Source organism: Alnus glutinosa, chromosome 6, assembly GCF_958979055.1.
Source record: "Alnus glutinosa chromosome 6, dhAlnGlut1.1, whole genome shotgun sequence".
Lineage (NCBI taxonomy): Eukaryota > Viridiplantae > Streptophyta > Magnoliopsida > Fagales > Betulaceae > Alnus > Alnus glutinosa.
The window spans coordinates 16,197,897-16,204,049 of NC_084891.1; positions in this window are offsets into that span (position 1 = coordinate 16,197,897).

The window sequence follows — 6,153 nt, forward strand, 5'->3', positions numbered from 1 at the left end:
GCAACAGCGTCAAAAACTTGCTGTGGGTTTTAAATTACTCGTAAGCACACGAATCAGTTGCAATATAGTGTGTGTGCAAGTGCGAGATCGAATCCATAGGGAATTGCATTGCGAAAATTAATCTCTATTTAAACTAATCTTATTTTAACCTAGTTTAGATTTTTTCGGATTTTTGTTTTTTATGCAAGATAATAAACTAAAATAAAACTATGATAAAGAACAATTGATAATTAAAAAAAAAAAAACGAAAAAAAAAGGCACTAAGGTTGTAGAATCCACCTCTTCAAATCAAACAACAAGTTCTTGTATTTTATTTATAAACCCGATAAACAACTAAGCCTTATTCATTCTTCAAAGTTCCTTAAAAATTCATATTGAATCATTCAATGAATCCAACTCAACAACAAATCACAACGAATACCCAATTGAAATTAAATCATCCAATGTATCCATTTTGACAAACAAATCACAATGGATATCCTCTTTCAATCGAATGATTCGATGATCCATCGGTTGAAACACATCGAATACCTAACTTTTAATAAATAATCATTCAATTCAAAGACATAAATCAATTAGTTGAATATTGGACTTGAAATTTTTTTGATAAATATCATAATTGTATAAATAAAATAACAAGAATGTGGGTGTTATCAATTGCGAGGTTTCATCTTCAACCTTAGTTGAAGATTTACTCTCATGTATAAATAAGGCGCCGCACGACCTGCCCTCTATGCACGTCCACATGTGTTTTTAAGTTACGAAGCATTCAACTTTCAAGGGAAGAATCACGTTATACGTATATCTCTGCTGCCAAGCGTGCAAATTAATGTGTGAAGAGCTCCTTTTAGAAAGAAATCATGGTTTGCCTTGTGTTTATTCGGTGCTACCCTCCTAGAGTTTTAACATGTGTGTTCAAGATTTTCCGCACGTCCTAGTGCTACCAGGTCAAATGCATATATCACACGTGGCAAATCAACTTGCTTTCCTTTTCAATCTTCCCAGGACTAAAACAAATCGGTTCTTCCACACATGCACTTCCACGTTTGGCTACAGGTGTGGCTTCTTCTTAAGGAAAGATATTGTGCAAAAAGGAAATCACTTGCAGCTCTAGGTCTTGAAATAAGCTGACTTGCTGTAGCACCTCTCATGCAAAGAAAAACATGTCTTCTTTCCTTCTAACTCACTATGTCGACAACTCATTTTGTTTTGTATATATATATATATATATATATTCTTTCTCCTTCCTTTTCAAAGTCAAATTCTACTTCTTTGCAATTCCACATAAAAATCGATATTTTCTCTCAATAACCTGCAAAATACTAAAACACCAAAACTAACAAAAAACATCAAAAAATAACAAAACTAAAGGTTTAGTACATGCAAATTATGGGGTCTAAATATACAATATTTGGCACTCATCAGTCAGCAACAACCTGGTGGGTCTCTTGAACCTGTTGACCTTCGTCCTCTCGATCCCGATCTCACCGGCGGGATATGGCTAAGAAGCCCATGATCGTGCTCGGCGTCTTCCTCATGGTGGTTTCGCTAGTGGGGTTGGTGGGCACATGTTGCAAGGTCTCTTGGCTCCTTTGGTTCTATCTGCTCGTCATGTTCCTACATGCTCATCGTCCTCCTCACCTTTTTCACCATCTTCGCCTTCGAAAAAAACCAACAAGGGCGCTGTAGAGGTCGTCTTTGAGCATGGGTACAAGGAGTACCGCTTCGGAGACTACTCCAATTTGCTCCAGAGAGGGTCAACAACACCAAGAACTGGAACAAGATCAAGAGCTGCTTGCACGACAACAAGGTCTGCTCCAACCGGCAACGTTCCCTCCCTGGCCAAACTCCCTGCCGCCCAGTCCTAGGTCGCCAATAACATTCTGCCATTTCACCCCGGGACCAAGTTCAACCGCATCCCCATCGATAACGAAATCCTTGCCACTTCGGACAAGAGTCTGATTGCGCACCTTTTTCCGGCCATGAAGGCCTTGAAGTCAGCCTTGGAATTAGCAAATATTATTGAGATTCAAGTCTTCACACTGCACTCCTTGGGTATATTTTCTAGCTCTGAGCTGTCGAGTTCTAAGGGTAAACTGGCTCCACTCCATTTCTAAAATGGAGAGGATCTGTTTCCAAACGGTTGGAACTGAAATATTAGTATAAACTATAAAGAGAGAGAGAGAGAGAGAGAGAGAGAGAGAGAGGAAAATGGCATCGGAAGGCGGTTCCTTCCCGGCCAAAAGCGTGATGTGGCGTTTATCCAAACTCTCTTTGAAGAGTTAACAGATTACAGCATTCGTGAGTGGTCACCTGTCACCCGAGCCACTATCTTTTGCCACGTTTACAGTGTCACAGTCCCCTCTTCATAACAAAAAGCTCTCCATTCTATCCTCTGAAGAGTCTTTTGCATGCGCTTTTGCTTGTTGTTCAAACGATAAGATAAAAAGAGAAGCCGATCCTCTTTGTCTGTACTCCTATCATGGAGGTTCCCATGCGCTTTTGCTTGTTGTTCAAACAAACGATGAGATAAAAAGAAAAGTCGATCCTCTTTGTCTGTAGACAATGGTGACAGTGATGTAGAGGAAGAGAAGGGTGGCAATGAACTCGGTGATGAGGGATCTGTAGAAGGACCAGAGCTTGAGCTCACCCTGGTCGAGGAGTGGTGCCAGTGGAGGGTCCACGTAGTCCTTACCATGGTGGTGGCTCTGCCCCTCTTCGCTCAATGAAACTGAAACTGAAACGGTTCTTTATCACTTCACTGGCCAGAGGTGGTACTGGAGCAGAGAGAGAGAGAGGGTAGAGGTTAGGAGGTGGTACTGGAGCGGAGATCTTAGCGTCGAAAGGGATGGACTTGGCTGACACGTGGTGGAATGGGTGACTGGGGGTGTTACTTAAGGGGCAATTTTGGAACGATTTTTGCTTAAAAGGTCACGTGAACACACGTGACCTCTTTTATGTCTAAATAGACTAACTAAGTGGACGAAAGGTCCTAATTGCCACATGTTGGTTACATTAGGTGGGTCATCTATCAATTTTTAAACATTAGGCGCTAGATCGCTATAGGATGGGTATATCAGGAGGTAAAGTGTAATTTCTCCTTTAATTTGAACTATTCTTTTAAAACAAACGGTTCAAATTACGATAGCACATAAGAGAAAGAGAGAGGACGGGTGGCAAGCCACAGAAGTAGATGTTAGGGTCACTAAACCACCCGCTTTGCCCACTAGAGGTGGTTTGGCCACCCCCAACTTGGGTGGTTTTCCACTCCCCACTGCTCCCCTTTCCACCCCTCCATGAGCAAGTTCTCTATCTTCTAATCCCCCTCCTTCTCCTCCATCCCCCTCTCCCCTTGCTTCTTCCTACTCCTCGCTTCCCCCATCCACAACTTTAACACTCGAGATTTCAATCTTATAGAACAATTGAGAAATGAAGGTTTGATGATAAAAGTGAATTATCATTACACTTTTAAATGTGTTACAAACATACTATAAAGATTAGAGATTGATCGGATTGCGTTTAAAGGTCGCTTTTGAAACAAAGTGACTTTGCAACTTAAAGTTTGAACAGGTGAAAATAGGGACACACTAATGTATCAAAATGACCGTCTCGGAGTCTTCTATCTTTCCTTCAAATTTTAGATCAATCGAAGTTTGTTTGGTCGTTATCTTGTTTCTAAACTCAAGTTGGCTTTTACATATAACCCTTGAGTTTTGAGGGGGGATGTCCGAATATATTCTGGATACCTTCATTTTGGCCTAAAATCATAATTCAATTCAGCTGTGATCACATGTCATTCATAGACCGAATTAGATATTGATTTATTTACCTATACAGTTTGATCTTATTCTGTAATTTTTCAAATTAATGCTCTGATTTATTTCTTATTGTATTTCCTATTTTGACCGGCCTCCTTCAACTATAAATAGGCCTAACTTGATTACAATTAAATGTTCACAAAAATATACAATTCAGTTCCATAGTTTTTTGTTCTTTTTTCTAATTGTTCTTACTTCTTTTCTTTACCAGATCTCTTGTAGCTTTGTGGCTTGATTACCTTTTTCTTCTTTACTTTATTTGTACATTATGCATGTTGTCCACAGATATCCTGTATGAGTATAGAAGGCTCAATTCTGCCTCATACGAGAACCATTGTTCATTCTTTGGTAGATACATTGTAGCCAGTTTACCTTTGCACCATTTGCCTTCTCATCTAAACAACACCCCAAATATGCATTAAATAATTGTTCAATTTTCTTGATGACTTCTATAAAGAGTAAAAATGGATGACCAATATAGTTGAATTCCATATAATAGAGATTCAATCATTTTGTAAATTGCCTCAAATTCAAATAAATGTGACAATCTCTGCTCGGATATTCTGTTAATCACAAATTATCCCAAAAGATTAAATTGATAGGAAGAGGTGAATTTAATTATTTAATTAAAAATTTGAACACTTCAATTGAAAACTTCTCATTCCCCTGTTAGTGATTGAGGACCCACCTCATTCCCTCCCCACTCCTCCTCTTGCCACCTTCCTCCCCTGCCTTTTTCTTTCTCCTTTTTCTTTTTCTCCCATTTGTGAAGCTAAATCTACCGTCTTTACCCAAATACCACCCCACCCCCCCCCCCCCAAGACCCCAATATGTCATTTCTTTGTCCTCCGACCCTCCACCCAATCCACATGCATGATGCTTCCACGTGTCGCCCACCTGAGTGATAGATCTTTGGTTCTTATATACACTAGCCAATAACCAACGCTATGCGCGGGTGTTTTTTCATTGTATTATTAATATATTAGAATCTAATGTGCTATTATATATTTGATATCCACACAAAAGTACATGGGTATAAAATATATAATAGATAATGCACAAATTAAATAAGAATAGATTGAATTATTCTATCAAAATGCTACATATTTAAATTTTTGTTCCTTGGATTAAAAAGTGCTTTGTAAATCCTTTTAGCCAGAAGACTATATTTGAATGGAATAACTCATGTACTGGAAGAATAAAGAATTAATAATAAATCCATAGAAAAAGTTTTCTTTGATTCTTTCCCTTGGTTGTCATCAACTCATCCAGGACCCACTTTTTTAATGACTTTCTTTCTTTTTTTTTTTTTTTTGCTACTCATCCAATTCATACTCAATCTAACTATTTTTCAATTTTACTTTAAAAAAATATATATTGCAATTTAACAAACAACATATCATGGCCATAGTTGACCCATAAAGTTAGCGGAGCTGAACAAAACAAATAGGGAGAAACAATTTTTGTTTGGAACACGTAAAACGTGATGGGACCATGACCTGACATGACTGAAGCAAGAAAAGTAAATAAAAATAAACAAATATGACCAAAATGCCCTCATCAAATCTTTTGTTCATGTCCTCAAGAGTGTCGCATTCTTCATAACAAAACACTGCAAGTAGACCACGAAAGGTTTGATGGCCAGATATGCTTCTTCTTCTTTTTTGGTCGTTAGAGACTACAAGACCTGATATCTCCCACGTAATAACCATCGGGCACCTCTCTTGTCAAACATTAGAGTGAAGTTTCTCTTCAACACCTTCTACCAAATTGATCTTAATGCAACCTTCCCCATTATGGCATTTGTTAGTGTAGTCTCTGGCCTCGAAGTGAACACAAGACAAAGAGTTGAACCCTGCATAAAGAATAAACACTAAAGCTTGCCGGGAATGGGCCGATGCGGGATAGCTCCGATGTTTAAGTTAGATCTCTTGTTAAGTCACAAATGACAAATCTCTCTATCCTTTATAATTTCAAGGAGAAGAAGTTATCGATCCCTTTTACATGGATTTGGTCCTTTATTTATAGAAGAGATGATAGCCAATTATGATCCCTCCATTTCTGAGAAATCTCACCATTCTCGAAATCCCGTGATTTTATGATGTTCGGTGATTCTCAGTTTCAAGGCTAACCAGTTTCCCTGATATTTGCCTTTGTTCTTGATTCTTGGGTCAATCCCATGTTGATTTGGGATTATCGAGATCCCATGATTCTCGGTTTAAGTTGGCTGGTACTTCTTAGTGAGTCATTGTTTAAGTCTTGGGCCCTTAAGCTATGTGCCCGGTCTTTTTGTTATTAGGCCCATTTCACTGATCTTGGGTAAAACTAACCAGGC